Here is a 27,412-nt window from a genome sequence, read left to right as displayed (position 1 = left end):
GCAAGACATGGTCTCAAAATAAAAGTAAAGGGAGCGGGGTTGGGGATTTAGCTCAGTGGTAGAGCGCTTGCCTAGCAAGCGCAAGGCCCTGGGTTTGGTCCCCAGCTCCGGGGGGTGGGGGGGTGGGGGGGGATAGCACGGTGGCTGGAATGGTAATCCCAGCAGTTGGGAGTCATGGCAGACAGATCTCTGTGAGCTCCAGGCCAGCCTGGTCTACAGAGCTACACAGGGAGGCCCTGCCAGAGAGAGAGAGACAGAGACAGAGACAGAGACAGACAGAGACAGAGAGACAGAGATGGAAAGAGAGGGAGAGAGGGAGGAAAGAAGCTAGAGAAAGAAAGAAAGAAAAGAAAGAAAGAAAATGCAAGAAAGAAAAGAGAGAGAAAGAAAGGTAGGTTTTAACACCGGAAAGGGCTGAGGGTGTGGCTCAGTGTGTTGACCTTGCCCTCCATGTTAGCAGTCCTGGGTTCAGGGTTCAGGTCATCATGCTGATAAAGATCAAAAGACTCTCTGTTTCCAAAGACTCAGAAGTCAGTTGCATCAAATCTGCTTCGCCTCACTCTGTGATGGGTTTAAAATGGGGGAGGGGGTACCCAGCTGGAGCACCTCAGGATGGCCAACACCCCCTCCAAAGTGGGGGCGGGGCAGGCTTTGGTTTGGAACACATACGCATCACAGTCATTTATCACCACTCCTGAGCTAGAACATCTCTCTCTCCCTCTGGTTGTGGGAAGGATGAGGTAGCCTCCAGTGTGCTTCTTCTCCCTCCGTGGGCTGTGTTTATCCAAGTATTTTAAGCTTCTATTATTCTGAGCCCATTACTCCACAGGGTGATTAAGATTTCTCTTGGCCAGAGAAGAGAAGACAATGTGTTTGCTGCGTCCAGGACTGTTGCTTTTCCCAAGCAGCCTTCAAAGGGGAAAAAAGAAAAACCGTAAACACTAGGCACACAAAATATACACTTGCTGCACGGCAGGAGTCTGCAGAGTCTCGTGCCCTTCACCTTGGCCTGGACTACAAGCAGCTGGGACAGGATGGGGGAGGCGGGATGACGGAGGCTCTCCAATTCCTGTGTTCTTCTTCTCACTTGTGCCTGCTTTAATCCGCTCCATCTCTACCCATCCAGGCCAGTCAGCCATATCATTTCTGTTGCTTGACAGTTTTTTGTTTCTCTCTCTCTCTCTCTCTCTCTCTCTCTCTCTCTCTCTCTCTCTCCTCTCTCTCTCTCTCTCTCTCTCTCTCTCTCTCTCTCTCTCTCTCTCTCTCTGTGAATATGTAGACCAGGATGGCCTCGAACTCACAGTGGCATAAACTGCCTCTGCCGCTCCCTTTCCCTGCTCTCAGAATGCTGTCATTAAAACCTGGAGGAGCTGCCGAGCTTCCTTAGGTGTGTGAGTCTGTAAGACAGCCAAACTTGGGGAAAACTCTAACTGAGGGAGGGGAGGAGAGAAAGGGGCAGGGAACATTCCGAGGAGGGCAGACAGAAAGAGCAAGACCAGCTATGGAAGTAAACAGCGCCGGGCTCAGAGAGGTCAGGGAGCCTAAGGGAGAACCACACAGCAGACACCAGATCCAGAGGGAGGCCAGTTGCTGGTGCACACCTGTATGCCCACACTCGGGATACTGAGACTTCCAGGCCACCTGGAGTTATATAGCATGACTTGTCTTGGAAGAGAGGTAACACACACACACACACACACACACACACACACACACACACACACACACACACACACAGAGTAACTAACCAACCAAAGAACTGAAATCATTTAAATGAGTGTGGACAGAAGGAATGGAATGGAAAAGTCCAGCTTTGATTTCTTATCTTTACAGCCTACAGCCCCGAGGGCAAGAGCTTTAACCTCAGAGACATTCTGAGTCCTTATCTGCCAAATGGGAGCTTTAGTCCCACCTCCTGGGGCCTCTCGGAGAACGCTGCTGGAACTTGGCTAAGTAGTGGCTTCCTTCTTCCTTCCTGGCTCCCTTTGATGAATTCTCTTTCACTTCCCTGCTTCACTTAGCACCTCTCTCCCCCTCTCTTTCTCCCTTTCTCGTTTTCCGAGAAGAAACCAACCCCTCACCGCCGCCGCCACCCCGCCCCCAGCCCCCAGGCCAGAGCTGAGCCACAAGCCCTCAGTCTCTAGGCAGTCGGCTGACTGCCTCAGCAGAGCTGATAGACACCCAGTGCCCCCAGCTATTCCCCGCTGTTTTGATGAACGCCTAACCTTCTCTCCCTATCTCTCCAGCCCGGCTACTTCTAGCCCTGGAGATTCATTCCTCTGATCACCCTACCCGGACAGCGCACCGCTGCCCTCAAGCTGGCTGGAGTGTTTTGAAGCAAGCAGCTGATCGTTAGCATCGCTCTGGCCTATCTCCCAGACACACAGCCGATGAGATTAAAGAAAGGGGCGTGTGACCTCGCTCGCTCGCAAGCCAAAGATTCCTGTGTTCCGCCCTGGGCCCTGGAGGAAAGCGGTATTGTTCTAAAGATAAAGTTACTAGTTGTATAAAGGCATCTCAGGGAACTTTCTCCTTGGAAGCAAGGGCTTCTTGGAGTCAAGATAGCACCTACAAGCCCAGACTTATCCCAAGTGCCTAAGCAGCCCCGGAGTCCTTTCTGCAGCCAAATGGGCACTGGGGTAACTCCCCTAGGGGGCTTCGGCTCCAAGATCTGTCATAGGTGGCGCCATGATGGTTTCTTTATGCACCACTCATCCCCAGGGGCTAACTGAAGGATTCTGTAAACTGCAGTGTCTGGGGACAGACGCACTTTGGACCAGCCCCCTGCTGTGGCTTCTTGATAGTCATATGGTTCTCTGGTTCCTGCTCCCTTGCTTCCAAAGGGAGGCCAAGGGGAAACCCAAGAAGAACCCTTTAAAAATGTCTAGGGGTTGGGGATTTAGCTCAATGGTAGAGCGCTTGCCTAGGAAGCAGAAGGCCCTGGGTTCGGTCCCCAGCTCCGAAAAAAAAAAAAAAAAAAAAAACCCCAAAAAAAAAAAAAGTCTAGCTAGCCAGAAGGTGATGACCCACGCCTTTAATCCCAGCATTCAGGAGGCAGAGGCAGGTGGATCTCTGTGAGTTTGCAGCCAGCTGGTCTACAGAGTGAGTTCCAGAACAGTTAGGGCTACACAGAAAAACAAACCTTAAATGTCTAGGTCAAATGGGGGCCTCAGTGGGGTTTCCCTCTCCAAATGGTAGATTTGGATTTCTGAAGACCTTCTGGGCTCTCTACAGTACATGGATATCTTCCTTCACTCCTTCCAGTCCTGATACTGCCCCTCCCCCAGCTCTACACAGAGTGATCACTGCACAACATAATCAAAAGTGTAGCTGCCCCCCCCCCACAAGCCAGATATGGGGTGCATGCTTGTAAGCCCAATGCTCTATAGACACAGACAGAAAGCTCAGGAGTTCAAGGTCAACTTTTACTACATAATGGGTTCAAGGCCAGCCTGGGCTACTTACACCGAGTCTCAAAATAAGTTTCCCTGACTTAGCCCAAGTCAGGGAAACCCTCTCTGAGCCTGCCATCTGCCTCTTCTGTATCCATTCTTCAGCACCAGTCTTGGGTAAAAATACTATCAGTCTGGTATACTTCCATTCCCCTGTAGCTCAGCCCAGGAGTAATTACATGGTCAGGCTTTCTCCTGACTCTAAACAGAAAGATCTAGGGGTGAGATTCCACCACTGAGCTATTTGGGGTCCCTCACATCACAGCTTGGGATCCCCTCAAGTAATCCCACTATGAGGGTCTAATTTAGCCTTTCCCTGCCTGGGTAAAAGAGGTCTTGATTTGCTTTGGAAAACACAGTATAATGAATGTAGCGGGGTGGCAGAGGATGACTTAGCGAGGCATCTTCCTTGAGGTACGAACCGGTCTAGTTTGTTTTGGGGTATGAGAAGGTGGGTTGAGAAAGGCGTAGAGGCAGAGAAAAGAGAGGAGACAGAGGAGGGAGGGAGAGACAGAGACAGAGAGAGAGAGAGAGAGAGAGAGAGAGAGAGAGAGAGAGAGAGAGACCCTCAGGGAACACATGGAGGAACAGATGGGGAGGAGGGAGAGGAGAGAGAGGGAGGGAGACAGAGAGAACAGGGTGGGGGGCGGGGGAGAATCATAGAAGGGGCGGAGGTCAGAGAGAGCAGGAAAAAGGCCAAACAGTCCTTTTACTGCAAGCCAGGCGCCTACCTGGCTGTTGCTAGGTAACTGATGGGCGGAGCCTAGAAGAAACACTAACATGTCTTCCTTTGGCCAGCAAGAGAGTGTAAAACTGCGTCGGTAGGAACTAAAGGCCATATCCTCCAGCAAGTGCTTGAGTCAAGCTTTGAGAAAAGATAGAATGTTTTAATATTTGTTTATTGGGGGGGCACATTCACATTCTTGAGAATATATGGTTGAGTGTGAGTGTGTGTCACAGTACTCCTACTAAGGTCAGGAGGTCAAAGTGAGGGACTCAGTTCTCTCCTTCTACCATGTGGGTACCTGGAGACCAAACTCAAGTCATGAACTTGGCAGCGGCGGAGCTTGTACTCACTGAGCCATCTTGCCCAACCCCCCTTACCCTCTACTTTTGTTTTATTTTGAAACAAGGTCTTAATGTAGTCCAAGCTGACCTGGAAACTGATACACAGCCAAGGTTGGGGATGACTCTGGAAAGCTGGGATTGCAGGCACACACCACCCTCAGGCTGGACTTGACTTAATAACTTACTGTTTGCAGACCTATTTCTTTTTCAAAAGCAATCGTTTTGAGGTATAAATTCCTTCTCAGGTCCCACCAACACCTGGAATGTTGCAGTTGCCCTGTGGACCTTGTCAACCCTCCAGCTGTCTGTCATTTACATTGTAGCTACTGTGCTGGGCTTGCAACATCCTCTGTTGTTTCCAAAGTGTCACCAGCTGTGTAGCACAGGCTGGTCTTAAACACTCCATCTGTCTGTCCGTCCTTGCCTCCTAAGTACTTGGATAATAGATGTACACACACACATTCCGTGGCCATGTCCCTCTCCCTTCACCACTTCCCCTTCTTCTCTGAGACAGGATCTCACTATGTAGCTATAGCTGGCCCGGAAATCACCATGCAGACCAGACAGGCAAATTTCAGCCGACTCTGCCCTCTGAGGACTGGGATGAAAGATGTAGTTTTATTGTTCTAATGACGACTGGAACTGTGCACTAACTGCTTCGAATAGCTCTGCGGAGTGTTCATTAAAGAAATCTTCTGCCCAGGTTTTAATTGGCTCATTTGTCTTCTGATGACGGAGTTCAGAGACTTCTGTTAATAGTCTGGATCCCTGGTCCCCTTGTCAGTGCCTCAACCGCAAGGCAAGGACTCTATCTTAAAACCAACCAACTGCAGGGTGGTGGTGGTGCATGTCTTTGATCCCAGGGACCCTGGAGGCAGAAGGAAGTGAATCTCTGAGAGTTCAAGACTAGCCTGGTGGACAGAGTGAGTTCCAAGACAGCCAGGACTATACACAGAAACCCTGTCTCGAAAGACAAAAACCAAACAAAACAGCAACAAAACAAAAACCATTATGCCTCATGCTTCCCATGTACAAAACCCAGGATTTGACCACTCCCCTCTCAGAAACCCCTAAGTAACCCCATGGTGGAACATGCCTATGAGCCTAGCACTTGAGAAGTTGAGGCAGGTGGTTCAGGAGATTCAGAAGTTCAAGGTGAATTCCTATCATCTCATACCCCTAGAGAATCAAAGGCAGGAACATAACCTTGAGTTCAAGACCAACTGGGGCTATGTAGCTCAAAAATAATAAAATAAAATAAAAAAGAAAGGAAAACACGCATCGAGAGAAAATAGGAGCCCAGGGATAGGAACAGAGAGAGAGAGGTAAGCTACTGACCTCTCATAAGTGGGGGATCATGATGGCTCTGTTAAAATGCCTGGAAGTAGAAGGTGACATATTTGTTCTTGAGGTCGTTGTGACGTTCGTGTTGCTGTTACTGCCACCATGTCCCTGCTCCTCCAGGGCCGGGCTCTGCTGTTCAAATGAGTTCACGGAGCACTAGCATCCTTGTCATCCTCAAAGGTCATCAGGAAGAACAAAGGCTTGCCTTCTGTCTGGACAGCCCTGAGAACTGACGCACTCTCTCAGGAAACTAGGCCAAAGTGACTGCGGAAGTCATTCTCCATAGTCACCCCAGCTCCCAGGAACTCTCTCTTGGTACCGAGCCCTCTCCCCCTCTCTGCAAACCCCTTTCCACTCCAGCCCTTCCACATGCTGGGATCACAGAGCTCTGCTACATGGCTTGAAAACTTGGTTCCATTTTACCTGCTCCAGGGCAAAAGAACCTAGGTACTGAGGCTTGCTGGTTACCCTGAGCGTTGCTTTGTCCGTGGTGACTGTGATTCCCCACCTCTGTGTTCACAGGAACTTCTGTCTGTGTGTCTCTGTGATTTCTTCTCACTGGCTTTTTCCCCGCTAAGACAGAGTGTCCTGGAACCCCATCTGTAGACCAAGGTATCCTTGAATTCAAAGATCGGCCTGCCTATGCCTCCCAACTGTGGGGATCGAAGGTGTGCGTTAGTGCTCCTGGCTTTCTTATTTATTCTGAGATTACACACTATCATGTGCATAGGATGCTCAGAAGACAACTTGTGGAATGGTCCTCAGGTGTGATGAAAGCTCTTTTACCTGCTGAGCAATCTTGCCTACCCTCTTCTTCTAAGGGGACCAGTCATTGAATCTTAGCCCACATAAATACACTGGGACATCCTCTCCACACCACTCGCTACAGAGTCCTCTATTAAGGCCCATTCTCAGTGTTCATGCTTCCAAAGCACACATATTCTACCCAGTACTAGATTCTGGAGACCCTAGTTCAAATCTCGGTTTTGTTGCAGACTCGCTGTGCCTGGTTGAATCCATTCCTCTCTCCCTACCTCACCCTTTCCTCAGTTAAATGGGTCTGTCTGTCTTTTTCTTTTTCTTTTCTTGACAACATTCACTTATGTAGCCAAAAAAAATGACCTTGTACCCTTGATACCCCCGCCTCGACCTCCCAAAGACTGGGATTAGACGTGTAATTTATCTACTGTTGAGAATCAAACCCGTATCCCTGGCATCAGGCCCCATGCATGCCTCTACCGACCAAGATCCATTCTTAGCCGCCATGTTGGCTTGAGATGGCTTCTCTAGCTCAGGCTAGCCTCAGACTTGCTAGGTAGTCAACGCTGGCCTTGAAATTCCAACCCTCCCCTATCTTCCCAAGAGCAGGAACCACGGGTGTGCACGACCATCCCAGGCTTTCAAAAGGATTGTTTTTGTTGATAATGGCGCTCCCTTGCATAAAATCCCTTAGCAGTTCCCCCATTACCCTCCCAGACTTGTCAGATTTCACAAGGCAAATGTCTGATCCAAACCCAGCGAAATTCCATCCTCATCCTGCCTGACACCCTCCCAAGGTAATACTCATCCTTTTAGAAGCATCGATGCCACTTCCTTCAGAGGTCAGTTCTGCCTGTTCCTCCCTTGTAGGTAGGTTCTCTAAGGCCACCACTGTCCTCGAAGCCCAGAGCACAGCGTGAGCGTGTTGTCCTCTTCTCCCAAATGTCAGGGGCACACAATGGGTGCGCTGATTCAGGGTTATGTATGTGAATCATATAACCAGGCAGGAGATCCAGAATCCGCTCAGGAATGGACCTGGAATGGTAGATGCCTGCCCATCCTTTCAAACCACACCTTGGGCAGACATCGCTCCTTCATCCCCAAGACTCCTGATTTGTTCCTCCGCACAGAGGGATCCAGGCTTCCCCAGACACGTGTTCTGTTGGCTGGGTGTGATCTGTCAGGCATCCCTGTTTTGAAAGTCAAGGAAAGAAACCTCAGAAATGTCACATGCAAGTCCTGCTCACAGCAGGGACGGTGTTGGAATTCTTTAGCCTGACTCCTCATGTGGTGTGGCCAGCACTCAGTAAGTCTGAGGAGGGCCATCTCAACCGGAGGCCAGGTGATTCCTGGAAGGCTCAAAACCACAAACTCCTTGCTGAAGCCTCAGGGTATCCCCAGAGGCGCAAACACATAGCTCCTTTCTCTTTCCTTTTTTTTTCCCCCCTCTCCTTCCCGTTCCTGTTCCTGTAATCCAGGTTGGGTGTCAAAGTAATCAAGGGTGGCCTTGAACTCCTGATCCTCCTGTTCCTACCTCAAACTCTGGAATTCCAGACATGCACTATCACTCCTAGCTATGGTTTCCCACAGTTGCCCAGACTCGAGCTCAGGTCCCTCTTGCCTGGATTTACTGTCACTTCTACATACATCCAGCTCACGGTTCTTACCGATAAAGGGCACACACACCCTGCACCCGAGAAAAGGGAGGTTGGAGCTGACCTTTTCCTTTGCATGAACGGATGTTTTATTTTACAACAATTTCTCTGTTCTTTATAATTTTTTGAGGCCCAGTCTTGCTGTGTAGGCCTGGCTAACCTGGAACTCACTATGTAGACTAGGCTAGCCTTGAGTTTGAGTTACCTATCTCTGAACTACCACACTCAATTCTTTTTTATTTCCCCTCCTTTTAGACAGGTTCTCTCTCACTGTGTAGCCCTGGCTGTATTACAACTCACTAGGTAGACCAGGTTGGCTCTGGATCTGCCTTCCAAGTGATGAGATTAAAGGCATGCACACCCCCATGCTTGTCCTCAAAATATAGATGATAGATAGATGATAGATAGATGATAGATAGATAGATAGATAGATAGATAGATAGATCTTAAGAGATGTGATCTATGTTACACAAGCTGGCCTAGAACTTCTGAGATCAATCAATCTTCTTTAAAAAAAATTTTGTTTTTACCCTGTACTAGAACTTGAACATGCACAGGTCCTCGTCCATGCCAGACATGTGCTACCCGAATCTAGAAAACAAAACAAAACTTTTTTTCTCAGGGTTGGGGATTTAGCTCAGTGGTAGAGTGCCTGCCTAGCAAGCGCAAGGCCCTGGGTTCGGTCCCCAGCTCTGGAAAAAAAAAAAAAAAAAGTAAAAACTTTTTTTCTCTCCAAGCATTCCAAGGCCACCCTTGAACTTGATTTGACATTTTCCCACCTCAGCTTCCACGATAATTTTAGATTGGCAGAAAAGCTTCTTTATCATGGCAGAGAGGCCTTGCACTTCTGTGATCGGGGTCCCCTAACGTCTTACAAATCACTAGGAAACCATTCAAGGTTTAGTGGCTCACATCTGTAATCCCCCGCACTTGGGAGGCCGACGCCGAAAGATTGCCACAAGTTCAAGGCCAGCCTGCGCAACACTGAGACCCCAAAACAAGCAACAGTTCTTCCTGTGCAGTGCCGTCCACCTGAAGCCTTAGCAGAGGCAGTGGGAGCCCCGTGAGTGGGAGGCCAGCCTAGTCTGTGTAGTAAAACACTGTCAAAGAGGGGGAAAAGGCAAAAACCCTAAGAAGCCAACATCGTCACACCCTTTCCTTAGCCAGGCTCCAGAATTTATGTGCATGTGCGTCACCGTCTCTCTGTTCCTGGGCCCAGCCTGGCATTGAACGATTTTCCCATTCTGTGAGCACGTGGGAGAGGGGGTATCGAGCTCCCTCTCTCAAGCTTTGATCCCTGCTCGGTGGGTCCCGTGGGGGGAAGAGCTACTGACTTTTGCTTCGCTTAGCTCAGATTCACCCCTCGGCTCCCATTTTAAAGATTATGGTTAAGGAAGAGAAGCCGCCTCACCTAGTGGGTGCTGAGATCAGTGCTAAGACAGTGGGCAAGCTCTCTGGCCCCGTTGCTCTCTCCCTTTCTGATTTAATGGCCGCTGGCACTTCCTGAAAAATCTGGCACGGACTTTTACAGTATGCTTCCCCACAAGGCCCCTCACCCCAAACATCGTTTGTTCTTTTATGACTAAGGATATTTATCTCCTGCTAGCTTTAGAAGTTTATGGGCTGATTTTCCTTTGAATTCCAGGCCAAGGTCAGGGGTATTCTTTGAGGTGTGATGTCACAGTGTGTCGCCTTGGTTACCGCCATGACATCATCAGACTAACCTAGGGGACCTGGGGGGGGGGGGCATAGAAAGAGATGTCTTTTTCATCTATAGTTTGCCGCCTTTGGAGGGGGGACGGGTGAGGCTTGGAGGAACTGTTAGGAGGCCAAAAGAGAAGACTTGGGTCTCACTAAAAACATGTCACTGACCATAAAACCAGACCACAACCAAAGGTTATAAACCTGTTCATTTTTAATTATTTATTCTTCTATTGTGGTAGGAGATGTTGCTCCTACCAGGGCACACAGCATGTGGGAAACAGAGGCCAACGTAGAGAAGTCAGGTCTCCCCTTCAACCCTGTGGGTCCCGGGGATTGAACTTATGTCCTCTGGCTTAGCAGCTAACACCTTATACCCACTGAACCACATTCTTGGCCCCCAAAAGCCTATCTATATAGACTTCTGAAGTGGGGGGAGGGGGCAGATGCAACCAGAACAAGGTATTTGCTAAGAGACCACCAGTAAGCCACGGAAAGACAGGCAGGCAGACAAACAGACCATCCCCCCACCTCCCTACCCCCAACCCCTTAGCCCTACCAAATGGCCTCTAGATGGAATGGATTTCATGAGGTGTCTCCCGGTCTTTAATCTAATCTAATCTGTCTCTCCCAGGGCATAAAAGCAAAAGTAAGGGAAGCCGTTAGAAGCCAGGAATGCTGGGTTTAAGGGTCTATTTAATAAAAAGGCGGGAAAGAACAAACGGAATTTGCCTAGAAAAATGTTCATCTGTCCCTGCCTGCCCACCCCCCCCCCAGCACTTAGGGTCAGGAGAAGGGAGTGGAAAATGTGTTTTTATTGTGAACATGTGTCAAGAGGACTCCCTCCTACAAGCCTTGGTACCCACAATGAGTATGTTTGTGTAGTAATTAATGTGAGATCAGAGACGTGGGTTTTCACAAAAGGCCACTGTCGGACCCGGGTATGTGATGTGGATGGAGGATTCAGTGTGGCAATGTGGTGTGCACTGTGCCTGTTGTAATTAAGTGTCTTGTCATCCAGCGACAAAACCAGTGAGGGTGACTCCCAGACGGGACTGAACCCAAAACGCAGTTCCCAAATGTTTCTTCTTGGCAAGTCTTTTAAGGAAATTCAATTCGGGAGGAATGTCAAGACGTCTGTAATTAGACCTCGGAGAAAGGGGCTGGAAGATTGCTGGTTTTTATTTTGTCTGGGGTGGGGGGTTGGGGGGGTCACCCCCTGTCCTGGTCATCAAGAGTCTTACTCATCTGAAGTCCTCAAGCCGTCGCTAAGAGCATTCATGTATTGCTTGCCTCTCTGGGAAACCCCCTTGCAAGGTCAGGTCTCCTCTGGGAAGTGACTGCAGCCCCTGTAAGAGGCACATACAAGGATGTTATCTAAACTGTCTAGAACCATGCCCCGGCTTAGAATTCTGTGTGTTCATTGACCAGAGGCTTCTATGAAAAGCAAGGGATGGATGTGGTATGGGGTCCCAGATTTCTGGCCATTCTGGGGCATTTGTAATGCAAAGAAATGTGATCAGGAGACCCATCTACATCCCCCAGCACCCCTCCCACTGTGTGTGTGTGTGTGTGTGTGTGTGTGTGTGTGTGTGTGTGTTGGGGTGTGCATGTTGCTATGGGCCTGCTGTCCCATTGGGCACACTTCTCCATATCTGGGGATCTTTTGCCTGCCTGTGAGTACACGGGGAGGGTGTCTTTGAGCACACGGGTATGGGTTTTCCAGGGCCCCTATGCACAGTGCACAAAGTGCCGTACCTGAGATACACTGTGATCAATGATACCTTAGAGTGACCTCTCTGCAGAGCCCTCAGCTCAGCACCCAAGTGTGACAGAGTGAAACAGCCACAGGTCTCAAGGTAGTTGGAACCTCAGAAAGGGAGAAGAGGCCAAGTGATCAAGATGGGGGTGGGGAGGTGGGAACAGGGTCTCATTCTGTAACCAGCGCCGGTCCTGAACTCACTCTGTGGCCTCAGACTCACAGCCATCCCCCTGCTTCTGCCTTCTGAGTGTCGGATAACAGGCATGCACCACCATGCCCAGTCAAGAAGTTGGCCTTTTGGCGAATCATCTCAAATCCTTTATGGAGCTCCACCATGAGGTTCCGACTTAGGAGTCTTGACGTTGTGTGGGATCCATTGGGGGGTTTCTGCCTCGCTGGTTCCTCCCCTTCTCCATGCTGTCAAGAGCAGATGTGCCCCAGTTTGTAAATGTTGACCAGCTGGAGAGGATGCATTCAGCATCCACACAACTTCTTCCAAAATTAAGGAGGCCTCCGGGACGAACACTGGGGGCCTCTCAGGCACATCTTGTGACCTGCTTGCTTTCAAACACGTCTTCATCCCTACCCCCACCCCAGCGATGTTGGAGAAAATGCAGATGCCGAATGTGGTGGCCTAGCCTTGTAATCCCTTGGGGGCAGTGAAGACAGAATGATCAGGAGTCCAAGGTCATCCTTAGCTACATACCGAGGACAACACGAGACTCTGCCCACAAAACACCAAAACCGGGCTGCCAAGACAGCTCTGTGGGCGAAGACACTTGCTGCTAAGCCAGGTTTGATCCGGAGATTCTTCATGGTGGGAATAAACTTCTCACATGGCTTTCTGTAGACTCTAGTGTACACTCATGTAAGCATAGTCTGCAAACACACACACCCATACACACATACACACACACATACACACACACACCCATAGACACACACCCACACACAAACACACATACACACACATATACACACACACCCATAGACACACACCCACACACAAACACACATACACACATATACACACACACACCCATAGACACACACCCACACACAAACACACATACACACACACATACACACACACCCATAGACACACACACACACACACACACACACACACACACACCTGGTTTACATGATGCTGGGGACGGATCCCAGGGTCTGTTCCAGGCCAGGCAAGCACTCTACCAACTGGACCATACCCCCAGCCCTCTCTTGTGATTTCTAACCACCAGCCAGCTCTGCTAGCTCTTCACTATGCAGAAAGAGGAGTCATGAGACAGGGTAGTGGTGGCTCACGCCTTTAATCCCAGCAGTCAGGAAGCAGAGGAAGGCAGAACTCTATGGGTCCAGCCTGGTCTACAAAAGGGAGTTCCTGGACAGCCAGGACTGCGTGATCTCCAAAAACAAAAGAAACAAAAACAAACCAACCACAACTAAAATGAAACAATAAAAAGAAAGAAAATTAAAAGGTGGAATCCTGCATCGTAAGTACTACATGGTTCTGTCTTAAAATAGTCTCAAGTAGCCCAGGCTAGCCTGGAGTTCCTGATGAAGCAGGAAATGACCTTGAACTTCTTACCCTCCTGTCTCCCTCACCCATTCTTATGAACCAGGGTCGATGGCGTGCCTTGGGGGATTTGAGGGAAGAATGTCTACAGAGGATGAGTTCAAGGCACATAGTAAGCCCCAAACACCAGTGTCCCATGCTCCACGGGGCAGCAACAAAGAATGATTGAACCCAAATGTCCACAGCGCTGTGGTTGAAGATCTCCACAAGATCCTCCCCCACCCTGTTCAACTATGGAGTCCTCCTGAACCGGATTTCAAAGTGTGTTTGTGAGTGGGCTTGTGCCCCTCAGCATATGTGTGGAGGTCAGAGGACAACTTTTCAAGGGTGAGTCCTGGGGGATTGAACTCATGTCAGTAGGCTTGGTGGCAGGCACCTTTTCTGGCTAAGCCAGCTCACTGATCCCCCACCCTAGGAAGAAGTTTCCATGCTTGCTGAGGACTCAACTCCCCAAGGCAAAGTTTGCTTAAACCGAACTTCAAAGCTTAAAGCTTCTTTGCAGGGAGAAGTTTATAGACCTCTGCTTTTATGGCTGAGGTGGGGGGGCGGGGAGGAAGGAACTGGCGTGGGGACAAGGAAGAGAGGAAGCCAGCAAAGAAAAGCCAACCCTACCCATTCCTTAATCTCCTCTCCCGACGGAGTCAAGCCCTCAGCCGGCCACATGTGTTTCTTTGGCACGTGAGAGAAGGGAAATGACAGTAAAGCTCTTGCAAGCAGAGCCACGCTGAGGCACACAGACATAAACAGATGACCACACGAGTCCAAACACACAGCCCTCACCACTCTAAACACACGCGCCCAGGCACGCACGCACATACGTCCTCGTCAGCAACAGGTTCAGCGGGTCAAAGCCGCGTGTGCAACAAGAGACGACCCCTGACATCCTTCCAGGGACCCTCTTCCCCAGGAACCATCACTTAAATGGCTAATATGGGGCTCAGGGTGCGGCACATCCTCCATGCGGGAGAGCTTATCTAGCATATAGGGGACCCTGAGTTTGAACCTTAGCACCAAGTCAATCTGGTGTGGAGGTAGAAAGAGGAGGATCAGAGTTCAAGGTTAACCTCAGGTACATGGTGAGTTTGAAGCCAGCCTGGGCTATGTGAGACCCTGAGAAAGAAAGATGGGGAAGGTCCGGGGAATGGAGAGGAGAGATAGGGGATGGAGGGGGAGGGAAGAGAGGAGAAAGTGATGGAGAAGAACAGAGGAAAGAGGAGAAGAAAAGCAAAGAAGACCAACTTCAAGGAACCCAGGCAGGACATCTGTCTTAGTCACTATGATGTAATTTGTGCTACCAGCGTTCATCAACCTTAGCACCATTGATAATTCTTTGTCATGGGGTGTGGTGGCTTGGATGGGAACTGACCTTGTGTTAAAGAATTGGCCAGGGGTTGGGGATTTAGCTCAGCGGTAGAGCGCTTGCCTAGCAAGCGCAAGGCCCTGGGTTCGGTCCCCAGCTCCGAAAAAAAGAAAAAAGAAAAAAAAAAAAAAAAAGAATTGGCTGACAGCCGACAGACTCTGAAGAACATTGTTAAGGAGGTGGACCACCTTCCTGGAGGAAGGAGTTCACTTTAGGTGTTATGAGAAGAGCATCTCGTTCCATTCCTTCTGGTCACTGCTGTGAGAGAAGGGACCCTGTTCTGCCACACCCTCTCCACCTACCCAGAGGGGTGGAGTCAGACAGGCAGGGAAGAACTGACCCTTGTGAACCCATGAGCTAAGACAAAATAATAAACCCTTCTCACCAAGATATGGAAGCACAGGCCTGAGATTCCAACACTGGGGAGGTAGAAGGTCACGGTGAGTTCAAGGCCATTCTGGTCTGCTTATGGAGTTCCAGAATAGCCTCAGGCTGCATACAGAGACCCCCCGTCTCAGACAACAATAGCCAGGTGTGGTGAAACACACCTTTAACTCCAGCATTCAGGAGGAAGAGACAAGCAGAAGTTCGTGAGGAGCATGTTGGTACATGTCTGTGATGTTAGCACCAGAAGACAAAGGCAGAAGGATCAGGAGTTCAAGGTCATCCTGGTTACTTAAGTTTGAGGCTAGCCTGGGCTACATGAGTCCTGGTCTCAATCACTCCCCTACAATAAATAAAAATATCCTCCCTCTTAAGTTCTCTATTTAAAGATTGGGGATTTAAAATTTTTTAAGTTTTTGTTTTGTTTTGTTTTACTGTTTTAAGTTATTTCTGGGGCTAGAAAGATGGCTCAGGGGTCAAAAGCAGTGGCTGCTCTTCCAGAGGACCCAGGTTCGATTCCCAGCACCCGTCTGGCAGCTCACAATTGCAACTGCTCTTCCAGGTGATCTGAAACCCTCGTACAGAAACATGGATCCAAAACACTAATGTACATAAAATAAAAATAAATAATTAAGACAGGATATTTCTTTGTAACTCAGAGCCTGGCCTCAAACTCACTGCAATCCTCCTGCCTCGGCCTTTCAAGTTCTGCGATTACAAGGGTCTACCATCCCTCACTGTAATTGTCATTGCTATTTCCTTGTCATTGTATGTGCGTGTGTGGATGAGTGTGTGAGAGAGCATGTGTGTAAGTGTGGGCACACATATGCCTCAGCATACCTGTGGAGGTCAGAAGGCAACCTAAGGTCAGTCTTCACCCTGCACTGGGTTTGAGAAAGAGTCTTCCATCAGCTGCTTCATACACCAGGATAGCAGGCCTGTAAACTTTGGATGACTCCCCTGTCTGTACCATTCCACCATAGAAACCTTAGATACAGACGCAAATTCTATAACCCAGCTGTACGTAGTTTCTAATTATCTAAACTCGGGTCCTCATGCTTGCACAGCAAGTGGTTTACCACTGGGCCATCTCCCCAGATCCTTAATTTGTTTTTAAGGATTTTGATTTTTGTCTGTCACAGCTGTGAAAATCCGATGCCCACTTAGGGGACCATCCCACGTGTCAAAACAAATCTTAGCTGCATTTTTATTTTTGGCTCCTACAAACTACTCAGACCACAACCCCTGACAACTAAAATTATCTGTAAGAATCACCCAGTATCTCCTGCAAATGTCCTGCCCAGTTAAGGGGCTGGGCTTGTGAGGACAAGCCTCCAATGAAATGCTTGTTGATTGGGTGAGAGTCCCTTCAGCTCAACGGACGTCCAGATGGCTAACCATCCCCTTCCGCCTCCACATAGGTGAGGAGTCGAAAGCCCACAGTGGTAAGTCACGTGCCACAGCACAGCGCGAGGAACTGAATTTAGCCCTCCAGGACCCATATAAAGTCGGACTCAGTAGCCTGCATCTGTAAATCTCCCTGGCAAGTCAGTCTGGGTGCATGCAGTTTCCAACGAGAGATCCCGGGCGTGGTGGCGCATGCCTTTGGTAACATCCGGTGGATCTCTGTGACTTCCGAGTGGATCCAGGAGAGCCAGGGTTACACAGAGAAACCCAGTTCCGAAAAAACAGAGAGAGAGAGAGAGAGAGAGAGAGAGAAAGAGACAGAGAGAGACAGAGACGCTACTTCTCAAGCAGTGTGGAAGGAGTAGATTGACTATTGACACTACAGGCTGACCTCTGACTCTACGCATGTGCTGTGGCTCATGAATTCACACATGCATATACATATACCGTATACAACATACACAATGCGAGCCGCGCGCGCGCGCGCGCACACACACACACACACACACACCCTGTAGCAGTGCAGAGGGGCCCTGGATTCCTTCCTCTACCAGGAATGCCATCTCTAAGGTACAGGCCTTCATGGGGCTCTGCCGCAATGGGGGATGGGAGATGGCTGCCATTGATGACAGCCCTTGGAAGAAGCGTCCTCCAGGGAGATGCCTGTACCACATGTGCTTTCTGGCTTGATTGAGGGACAGTAATGCAGTTTTCCGGAGCCTGACCGGGTTTTAATTGTATTTTGAGGGTCCTGCTCCCAACACACCAGCTGAATTCGCTGCGGCCCTCATGACAGCTTTTACCTCCCCACTTTCCAATCCTTTTTGTGTCTGTAGCAACTGGGGTTGGGGGGGAGGGAGGACGGGGCCAGCTGGATCAGAAAGTACATCGTTTTCCACACAGGAGCCAGACAGGATCTGAAACTTTTTTTTTTTTTTTAATGTTGTAAACCTCCAGAGGATGCTTAATTTTGTAGGCACTGGGGAAGATGAACTTCATACAATCAAGCTGCAGGCTTCCGTGTCTACTGTCTGCACAAGGGACAGCTCTTATAGCACCTTCAGTCCCTGAAGGTCTTACATTCACTCAGCAAATACCGTGTGAATGGCACATGTATACTGGACGCTGGCTGTAATTGGGGTGGGGAATGATGTTAGCATTAAAGTGTCGTGCCCTGTCATTAAAGTACACATACACATGAGCGCGCATGCACACACATCATTCCACACACACAGTGTCTCTTGTTGGTCTGGCCTGGAGCTCCCTGGGGTTTCACCTTTCCTACTTCCCTAAAGCTGGGATTGCAAGAACTTGCTACCAAACCTTGTCTCTTTACTGGGGTTCTGGGAATCAAACTCAGATCCTCAGGCTTGCAAGGCAAACACTTTACTGACTGCATTCTCTCTCCAGCCTTCTTTTGTTTGGGGTATAGCTTGGTTTATAGCCAAGGGTCTTCTTATCAGCCCAAGCTGGCCTCAAACTCTCTATGTACCAGAGGGTGACCTTGGACATCTGATCCTCCTGCCTCTGTGTCTTGAGTGCTGGGATGACAGGTGTGCACCGCCATGCCTGATTTTCTGTGGTGCTGGGATCAAATCCAGGAGTTCCACTAAGCAAGAAGTCTACACACTCAGTGATGGATGCCTCCAGATATTTTTTCCTTATTTCTTAGCCTGTTGGCTAAGATCACACCCTACCTGATATACCATGCACTAAACAGGAAGCCTCTCTTTCTTTTGTTTACTTGGGATTTTGTTTATTTGTTTTGGGTTGGTTTTGTTTCTTTGGTTTGCTTTGTATCTTTTGTTTTTCAATTTTTTTTCTTCTTCAGACAGGGTTTCTCTGTGTAGCCCTGGCTGTCTTGGAACTTGCTCTTTCTGGTAGGCTGGCCTCGAACTCACAGAGATCTGCCTGATTCTGCCTCCGAAGATCTGGGATCAAAGGCATGCACCACCACTGCCCAGCTTCATGGAGTCTTTCTAGTCCCATATTTTTAACAATGAAATGGAGTTTAATATATCTGTCTCTGGCGATTTGAAAGCCCTCCTCCATATTTTTTTTTTTTTCGGAGCTGGGGACCGAACCCAGGGCCTTGCGCTTCCTAGGCAAGCGCTCTACCACTGAGCTAAATCCCCAACCCCCCTCCTCCATATTTGTGTGGGTTAGGACTCACTTCCCTTAACCGTGGGTGAGTCTCAACTTCTTCAGCACACAGGTTCTGGTCACAGGGGCCACGCATGCTTACCAGACAGGTCACAGAAGGAAACATTGAGTTCTATGTGTTTGCTGACATGTTTGCTCCTGGAGTTCTGGGTTGCTTTGTGAGAAGCCTGATATCCCTGGCTGAGCTTAGGCTACCCCAGAGTCCCATGCAGGTGCTTCTGTTGGCAGTTCAAATATCCAAGGCACTCCACTCCTTCAGATGAAGTGAAAGACCACTTAAATGTATAACCATCAAGTGGTCCATAGTCTCTTCCGATGACCCAGGCTGAGACAGTAGAGTTGTGAGTTCAAGGCCAACCTGGGTTACCTACCCTGCCTCAAAATAACAATAACGAAATAAGTTTAAAAAGTAGTTCTCCGGGGATCCGGATTCTGTTCTTGATAACAGCATCGTTGGTGGGGGATAGACCTGTGTTTGATGGGTCATGCACTGTGTTTTACAGCAACACTTGGAGTGAAGCCCATTGAAGTGTGTGTGTGTGTGTGTGTGTGTGTGTGTGTGTGTACACGCAGTGGAAAATATGCACGCATCTGACTGCAAGAAAGCATCAAGGAGACCATGAGACATCCTAGATGTGACACGGTATAGGCCTCAAGAAATTAGGATTTAGAGCCAAGTGTGGTGGTGCATTCCCAGAATCCCCAGCACTTAAGAGGTCAAGGCAAGAGCATCACAGGTCCAGGCCAGTTCCAGCACATACTGAGCACCAGATCAGCCATGGTACAGAGTGAAGCCCATTTCAGACAAAAAGACACAAATTATTTAAGAGTTGGAATTGCAGATCAGTGGAAAAGCTCTTGCCTAGCCTGTGTAAAGCCCTGGGAGCATAAGTTCTCTGAGACTGGAAGCCCATGGGAGTTGGCTCTCTCTTTTTGCCATGAGGGTCCCAGGGATTGAACTCATATTCTCAGCCTTGAAGGCAAGCCCCTTTACCCACTGAGCCATCTCGCCAGCCCTTAACTCTCAGCTACATACCTACCTATGTGGGTTGCCAAGTCTGTTGGGAGCACTCCTTGATAACAGTCATGCTACCTGAGATTTTATACAGGTCCTTCTAGGACTTGAGAGCTCGGCCTTAACTTCCCCACCTGTAGGATGGGCACAACTGACTTCCTCAAAATTAAGAATACGTGTTCCAGGGGCTGGGGATTTAGCTCAGTGGTAGAGCGCTTGCCTAGGAAGCGCAAGGCCCTGGGTCCGGTCCCCAGCTCCGAAAAAAAAGAACCAAAAAAAAAAAAAAAAAAAAAGAATACGTGTTCCATTCCTAGCACTAGGTAGGTGTGGGGGTGGGGGAGGGGCACATAAACCATACACAAAGTCTAGAAAGGTCTGGGCTAACCCCTGACAGGGAATAAAGGTGGAATGAGCATTCTCCCTTTTCTTCCTTCTTTACTTCATCCCCCCAATGAATATTCTTATTAAATTGTTTTGGAGTGCCATTGTTTAAGATGTTCAACTGGTTACATGGCCAAACCTCGAGCCTCTAGTCGGTAATACCTCACACCAATTAAGACCTGCTCATCCTGGTGACGAGTACCAGGATGAAGTCCCAGGAAGATGCCAAATGAAGAGGTAGCAGTCCCCATGTCCTGGCCATTGTCAACTTTAAGTCAAAGTCCTCAGAACTTCCCAAACTCTTTAATCAGACCAGCCCAGTCTGTGTTTTTTGTTTATTTGTTTTGTTTTGTTTTTCCCCTCGGCTCCCAAACAAAAGAGAGACCGTGGCGATTGGGAAATCCCACCTCTGATGCTGGCGATAAGCAGTTCCCCTTCCCTCTCCTTCCTTCCAGATAAATCACACCAACCCCCGCCCCCACCCTCGGTGGAACCCCCCCCCCCCCCGAAGAAGCACGGTAAAAATATGACCAGCAAACACATTTGTCACAGGTGACATAATGGCAGGAAAATATATGATCAATTTAGCAGGCAGAGGTGGCTGTCAGTTTGGGGGCCCTCCAGAGTTCAGGCATGCCCATAAAAGAACTCCCCAACCCAGTGACTCCCCCTGGAGAGAGAGATCTCCTTCCAAATTTGTCTGTCACCTGACATCCAGGAGCAGGAATTCCCCCGGGGAAGAAGGAATCGGTTCATCCACGTCTGAGGGAGACGAAAATGGAAGGGGGAGGCTTAGGGTTGGGTAGAGTCGTCTCCTTCAGTGATTTAGGGTTGGGATCTTCCAAAAGAAAGTCCCTCCGTTGCCCTGAGGTCCTGGGACCGTCTACTCAGAGACAGCAAGCTTAAGAAACTCAACTCCCAGGGCTGTGGTGGGAGGGAACAGGACAGGACCCAGTTGCTGCTGTCTGGTAGGAGCAAGAGCACAGGCCCCAGACATGTGTGACCTCCGGTTCACTCGTTGTTGCTGATCAAAAGGAAGCGGCTCGTCCACCCTGCCCAGGCCTCCTCAGGCCCGGAGGATTCAAAGCTACTGACTTCGTGGCTGGTGTGGCTTCCATTAACCCAGATGTTGGTGCCGAGGACGCCACAAAAAAAAAAAAAAAAAAAAAAAAAAAAGTTGAATATCTCCACGGAATGAATCATGGGAATCCAATAGCTCTGGCCAGCACAGTGACCTTTAAAGCAAGATAATATTACTTTAAACGAACATAGTGGGGGAGCCATTAAGATAAACCGCACCAGGGTTACGGCATCCTTCAATGAAAGACAGCGGCTCCATTACTCCGTTCTCCGTCAATTCCAGGGAGACCGCAGTCTGTGGCGACTCCGTTTACCCAGGTTGCCCAAGCCCTCCACTTAACAGGCTGGACGTCTCCCTGTCTCTTCCTTTCTTTCCTTCTTTGAGACAGGGTCTTGCTAAGTAGCCCAGGCTAGCCTCAAACTCACGCTCTTCCTACCTTAGCCTCCGAATGTGGGATTATAGGCCCGCGCCACCATAATGGGCCAAGAACATTGCTTTCATTCTTCTGTAGATAAGTAACCACAGTGAAGATTCACTGGAGTAAGTACCTTTTGGGAGCGCTTTGGGAGAGTTTTGTTTGTCCTCACCCTCACCCCCAACCCAGGGCCTTAGCCTTGCTAAGCAAGCGCTCTACCACTGAGCTAAATCCCCAGCCCTGTTTTTATTTTGTTTTTAACCATGAAATCATGAGACCCAAAGGATTATAGCATCAAACCAATGACACCTTACTGCTACATGGCTATTGGGGCCATTCCCCTTAGGGCTAGGAAATGTGGCAAGGAACTAAAAAAAAAAAAAAAAAAGTGTGTATGTGTGTATGATTGCCTACAAGACAATTGCTTTTTTAAAAAAAGATTTATTTATTATATATAAGTACACTGTAGCTGTCTTCAGACACACCAGAAGAGGACATCGGATCCCATTACAGATGGTTGCAAGCCACCATGTGGTTGCTGGGATTTGAACTCAGGACCTCTGGAAGAGCAGTCAGTGCTCTTAACCACTGAGCGTTCTCTCCAGCCCTATTTAAAAAAAAAAAATTAGACAAGGTCTCTCTATAAATCCTTGGCTATGCAAACCAGGCTGGCCTTACACTCACAGAGCTCCACCTGCCTCTGCCTCCTGAGTGCTGGGATCACAGGCGTGTACCACCTCAGCCAGGTGTTTCCTTTGTAGGCAAGGTCCCCTATGTAGTTCAAGATAGCCTGTAGCTCCCAGTCTCCCTGCTTTAGCGTCTGGAATGCTGGGGTGTACACATAACCCTCATCTAAAGTCATGCATGTCCATAGACAGGAGGTCCTTGGAGACTGAGGCAGAATCCTCATTCTCGGATCTCAGATGACGCTCAGGCAGCTCCTGGGTTCAGCGAGAGGCCAGTCTCCTGAGAGACACAAACTAGTTCCAGGCAGCACTTCGAGAATACTCACCAGACAAAGGTGTTTGTTCAGCCCTAATGCTGGCACACTCACACATGCATGTGTGCCCGCACGCACGCCTGCGCGCACTAATTTTGTGCTCGGTTGTCATAAAACTTAAGACATTTATACGAGGGTCAGAGGTCAAGAGGGGCCAGCCTTATTTTCTGTTATTAATTACACCTTATCCATTCCACACGGACCCGCGCTCGTCTTAGATAAAGTTACAATACCGTTTTATTGGGAAGCCTCCAGGTTCATAGGCTGGGGGTGGGGGGTGGGTTGGGATTGGGACAGGAGACAAAAGAAATCAAGGGATGGGGAAGGGCAAGGGGGGCTTGTTGCTCGTCGCCCCCCCCCCCCGCCCACGGCCGGTTTCTTGTCAGCCAGCTGCACACATTTCTCCCAGACTAACAGAACCCTCTCCAACCTCTCCAAAGGCAAGTGAACCTGAGCTCTGAACTAACTGGGTCTTGGGCAGCTCTGGGTTTCAGAATGAAGAGAGATGGTAGGAACAGAGGAAGCGGGTGAACAGTGCAGACTAAAGTGCTGCTGGCTTGGAAGACACAGAGAGGCCTGGCAAAAGAGAGAGGGAGCACAAGTCGGAAAGAGGGTCATGCCCACCCCACCCTGGCTAAGCACAAAGGCCAGCTGCCTATGGGGCTAGGGGGTTCTTAACCATCCTGGAACTCTGTGTAGGGGTGGGGGCGAGGAGAGAGGCAGAGGAGGTTGGGGGGCTTTGTTTCTCTTGCCAGTATTGGATGCTAAGAAAGGGGACCCATTAAGGAGACCTACCTACTGGGTGCCAGGGCATGGGACCTGCCTACGCTGAGTAGGTCACACACTGCGCTGTGACTCCTTGAAGTTTCCATTCCTTTCGATTTGTTTTGGTTTTGAGAGTCTCCAAGTTGTCCAGGGTGTCCTGGAACTGCTCCCGAGTTGTCCTCCTGAGAAGCCGGGATTACAACCCTTCATCTTCAGGTCCGGATGCAGGAGAGATCCTTGATTCTTTCTCCCTTAGCTGACAAGGAGACAAAAGTGGATCCACCCATCATAGAAGAAAGAAACCCAAGACCCCTGAATCCCCAACCCCTGCCCATGGGGAGTTATGGACTGGCAGAGCAGAAAGGGAGATGTCTCACCAACATGACTAGGGAACCGGACTAGAAAACATGGTTTAGAATCTTTCGTTTGTCTTGTTTCAAACATTTACTTATTCAGTGTGTATGTATGGGGTGTGGGGTTCATGGCATGTGAGGAGGTCCTAGAACAACTTTCAGAAGCCAGTTCTCTTCTTCCGGCACACGGGTCCTGGGGAATGGAACTCTAGTCACCTGTGCTGTGGCCACAAGTGCCTTTACCCGCTGAGCCATCTCACCAGCTCCCAGATGTGAATCTTGGCTCCAACTTTTAACTCGGGCAAAGAGCTGGCTTTCTCCAAGCCTTTGTTTTTCCAGTTTGGACAGTAAGAGGAATCCCAACTGATAGTATGAAAAAGCCATATCATCTTCAATAACCACAGGACGTTAGCATACCCCAGACAAACAATAAGGTTGCTACACCCTTCCTGCGGTCCTGTAAGATAGCGTAATGAGGAGCATGAATCATGGTGTAGATATAATTTATTGTTATTAATATGATCTGCTCTGTCCTTCCTCAGCCCCTCTGGCTGCCAGGAGCGTCTGTGGTCTGTCACTGTGCACTTGAGGACAGGCTCTTTTTGTCCCCTCTCTTCTAGCTTCTAATCACAATGTTCCAATTCTCGGCCAGAGCAAGATGCCATATATTAGCCCCTGTCTGTGAGGGCAATCTGGCTTGTGTCTTGCAAACACGGTGGTGCGCCATGTGCTGGGAGGGCTCGCTGCGTGCCAGGATCTGGGGCTCCGTGTTCTGTGCCTGTGACCGCATTGAAAGCCAGCAGCAGTGTGGCGAGAGAGGTGTTTACACGCTCTCTGTTTTACACCCAGGAGACCAAGGCTTGAGAAACAAATAAATCTATTTATTTATCCCAGGGAATATCCCCAACTTTGCAAGCAGGAACTCCGTACTGTTGTTAGAATGTTCCTCGGGCACCCAGGGAGCTGAGGACTGAGAGGGCCTGGCCTGCTATTTCTAAGGGTTTTGTGAGCTATTTATTTATTTATTTTTGAGACGGGGTCTCGGCTCGCCCAGGCTGGCCGGGAAACTTGTTATGCAACTGGGTCTGGCCTTGAACTCCTGATCTTCCTTTCCTCTTCCTCTTGAGTGCCTGGGTTTACAGGTGTGTGTCTAGTTCATGCCAGGCTCTAGTTCACTTTCTGTTTTCCTGTCATAGTATTTATTTTGTGTTTTATTGTTTTCCTTTGAAACCGAGATCTCAAGATGTATGTAGCCCAGGCTAGCCAAATTCAAGGTCCTTCTGCCTCAGCCTCTGAAGCCCTGGGGTCCCAGGCATAAGCCTCATGCCCTGGCTGTGCTCTGTTATTCTTTGGCTCTCTCAGTGTCCCTTCACCCATGTGGAGAGGCCAGGGAAGACCACAGGGGAAGAGGACCAGCCGCTGAGGGAGGGAGAGGAGGCAGCCTGCATGGACTGCATGCACTGGGCTTCTATCTGCACATCAGAATGTTTCCTAGGGGTTCAGCCAGGAATTCAGGCCTGGGGGCCCCACCGGGAGCCCTGCCAGGCAAGTCTTTGATCTTCTCCATAGTCCAGCCCTCCCTGATGTAATCCGGCCTCACAGGCCTGATGTCTAATTTGTGATATCCCCACAGTGTCCCCAAGGGCGCCAGACTAGCAGAGGGACTTGGAGCCTGCTGAGGTTAATAGAGAGCCCATGTTCTGGGGGTGGGGTGGAGAGGAAAAGCACATTTCAAGCCCCATGGTGGCCTGGCTTCTCCCTGTCACCCCTTTCTCCTGTGTCTTCATGTCTGACCTTCTCCTGGGCTCTCTGGGCAGTGCTCTGTATCTACCACCAGTACCAGCACCACCACCAGCAGCAGCAGCACCAGAACCACCACCACCACCACCAGCAGCACCATCCCCTCCTGTTTTTTTTTTTGTTTTTTTTTTTTCCCTCTCTCATTTTCTCCTGCTTTCTTGTTCATTCTAGCCCAGAGTCAATACTACCTTTTCTCTGTTTTTGAGACAGGGTCTCAAGTAGCCCAGGGTGGCCTTGAACTCTTGATCCTCTGACTCTGTCTCCTAGGTTCTGGGATCACAAGACTACACCCATGGACCCAACAATGCAGCGCCCGGGATTAAACTCAGGGCCCCAGCCTTGCAGACTAGGCAAATAAGGACTCTACCTCCTGAACTAGATCTCTGGCCTTTTTCTATCTTTACTTTTTAATTTCCTTTTTTTTTTTGTGGGGGAAGGGGAGTCTCTCAGGCGTGTAGTTGTATATAGTCCTGGCTGCCTGAGAACCCAACCATGCAGAGTAGGTCAGCCTTGAATTTGCAGAAATCCTTCTGCCTCTGCTTTCCAAATGTGGGGTTACAAATGTATCCATCAAACCCACCCACCCTAAGAGACACTAAATACTTGAGGTGTTGGGTTTTTGTTGTTGCTGTTGGTGGTGGTGGTGGTGGTGGTGGTGGTGGTGGTGGTGGTATATTAACCTAGCTTTGAGCTTCTCTTGAATACTGGGCAAGCATCTACCCTGGAGACACACACCTCCTGAGTCATTTTTACTCTGAAAGAAGCCAACCTCAGGCTTGTAATCCTCCTGCCTCTGGTTCCTGGTTGGTACTGGGATTACAGTTTTACACAACCATGTCAGGTCCATTCAGCAAATGGACTCTCGTTTTTTTCCTGTGGCTCAGTTATCACTCCCTGAGCATAGAGCTCGGGAGTTCATGGGCATTCTAAAACTTCTCAAAACAAACAGGTCCAACTAGAACAACAAATCCAGAATGACGGGGACCGGGGTTGGGGATTTAGCTCAGTGGTAGAGCGCTTGCCTAGCAACTGCAAAGCCCTGGGTTCGGTCCCCAGCTCCGAAAAAAAGAAAAAAAAAAGAAAGAAAAAGAAAAAAGAATGACGGGGACCCCAGCACATAGTAAGATTTCTGCCTTTAGCTTACCGGCTCAGGAGACAAGCGTGATTGCTGTGAGCCCAGCAATTAGGAACTGGAAGCCTGAGATCTTCATTAAACAATGTAGCTTTTCTAAAGCCTCTTGACTGCATGCTGGGTGCGGCAAGTAGGAGTAACCACCGAAAGGATGGTCTTGATCCCGACCTCCCATTCCCTCTGGTTTGCACCCAGCTGAGTTTTGAAGGTGACGGTGATGGCATACACCTGTACCCTCCTTGAGGCCAACTGTTGCTACAAAGTAAAATCCTGTCTAGGGGGCAGGGCCTGAGTGTTCTCTCAACAGATTGGGTGCGTACTGCCATTAAGTTTCTAGAAACATCTCTGTGCAGAATCTGTCTCTCTAGAAAACTGTATTTTGGGTTGGGCAGTGGGAGAAGCACTGTTTTTCCTCCCATTCTGGGGCAGAAGGCATGTGGTTATTTTGACTGTAGAAGGCACTTTGTTTTCTGCCTTGTTACACTTTCAGAAACTATGTCTCTTTTAAACAGCTATGGGGATTCCCATCAAACCCACACATTCCCTCACTCTACAGGTCAGAGACTGGGGCCAAACCAGGAAAGTACCCCCTACTCCCACCCCTGCCCAGAGGAGGAAGAGACGGGGCAGCTAATCATCTCAGGACCTTTGAAGAGGATCTTCAGTAAATCGAATTTGTCCAAGACGCATCTAGCAGTTAACATTTAATGGGAGAGAAACCCGCTAATGCACCCCATGCCTGGTGTAAACGGATCCTGCTCCTTTAAGGGCCTGTTGACTCTGGGTGAAGGAGAAAAACAGTTGTGGTGATTTCTGAAGCTCAGGGTGAACCTGAT

At 49.3% G+C, this 27,412-nt stretch overlaps 3 long non-coding RNA genes across 4 annotated transcripts in view; 1 reads left to right on the top strand and 2 right to left on the bottom strand.

Annotated features, from left to right (window-relative positions):
* Positions 1-701: 701 nt before the first annotated feature.
* Positions 702-2,511, top strand: LOC134481195 (uncharacterized). 2 transcript variants are annotated; one of them, XR_010056541.1, is made up of 3 exons: positions 702-1,387; positions 1,834-1,953; positions 2,247-2,511. It is a non-coding gene; the product is annotated as an uncharacterized LOC134481195 (long non-coding RNA). The 2 variants fall into 2 exon arrangements; XR_010056540.1 differs by having other exon boundaries at positions 713-1,387; positions 1,834-2,511.
* Positions 2,512-5,115: 2,604 nt separating this feature from the next.
* LOC108352453 (uncharacterized) lies at positions 5,116-9,907 on the bottom strand. The gene is made up of 3 exons (XR_001840688.3): positions 9,690-9,907; positions 5,859-7,813; positions 5,116-5,388 (listed from the first exon to the last, which is right to left on the bottom strand). It is a non-coding gene; the product is annotated as an uncharacterized LOC108352453 (long non-coding RNA).
* Positions 9,908-21,951: 12,044 nt separating this feature from the next.
* LOC134481194 (uncharacterized) overlaps positions 21,952-27,412 on the bottom strand; it is a 32,928-nt gene continuing 27,467 nt past the window's right edge. Inside the window, exons 2-3 of the long non-coding RNA XR_010056539.1 lie at positions 23,322-23,547; positions 21,952-22,133 (exon numbers count right to left, since the gene is read on the bottom strand). This is a non-coding gene — a long non-coding RNA (uncharacterized LOC134481194). The remainder of the gene's footprint in view (positions 22,134-23,321; positions 23,548-27,412) is intronic.

This window comes from Rattus norvegicus, chromosome 12, assembly GCF_036323735.1.
Source record: "Rattus norvegicus strain BN/NHsdMcwi chromosome 12, GRCr8, whole genome shotgun sequence".
Lineage (NCBI taxonomy): Eukaryota > Metazoa > Chordata > Mammalia > Rodentia > Muridae > Rattus > Rattus norvegicus.
This window is presented reverse-complemented; position numbering and strand designations above follow the sequence as displayed.